This window comes from Mycetomoellerius zeteki, unplaced genomic scaffold (genome assembly GCF_001594055.1).
Source record: "Mycetomoellerius zeteki isolate Tzet28-1 unplaced genomic scaffold, Tzet1.0 scaffold297, whole genome shotgun sequence".
NCBI lineage: Eukaryota > Metazoa > Arthropoda > Insecta > Hymenoptera > Formicidae > Mycetomoellerius > Mycetomoellerius zeteki.
The window spans coordinates 310,391-310,638 of NW_017257279.1; the positions used below are offsets into that span (position 1 = coordinate 310,391).

The following is a 248-nucleotide window of genomic DNA, read 5'->3' on the forward strand; positions in this document are numbered from 1 at the left end:
CCGCTCTGAACGATTAAAATCCAATCGTGGTCCGCGTAATTTCTGGACTACGTATTGAAGGATCAACGATGAATCGTGACAATCATGGGGCCCGATCGAGAGAACAACGCGAGGAGCGCTCGACTCGCTGGTGCCTGTGCGACTGATTCAGGAATCGGACATGAAGTGGCAGCCAGCGCAGGTTTACGTTTACCTGATCGAGAGAGTGAGTCAGCCCACGAAGAAAGAGAAAGAAAGAGGGAAAGGAC

At 51.6% G+C, this 248-nt stretch overlaps 2 protein-coding genes across 3 annotated transcripts in view; one reads left to right on the forward strand and one right to left on the reverse strand.

The window, feature by feature from the left end:
- LOC108724416 (uncharacterized) overlaps positions 1 to 224 on the reverse strand; it is a 5,189-nt gene extending 4,965 nt beyond the window's left edge. Inside the window, exon 1 of one of the 2 annotated variants that reach the window (XM_018450783.1) lies at positions 2 to 224. The gene's annotated coding sequence lies outside the window, so the exon portion shown is untranslated. The other variant, XM_018450782.1, reaches the window with a different exon arrangement.
- The window catches only part of dysc (whirlin protein dyschronic), a 111,579-nt gene that overhangs the window by 91,366 nt on the left and 19,965 nt on the right, over positions 1 to 248 (forward strand). The window lies entirely within an intron of this gene.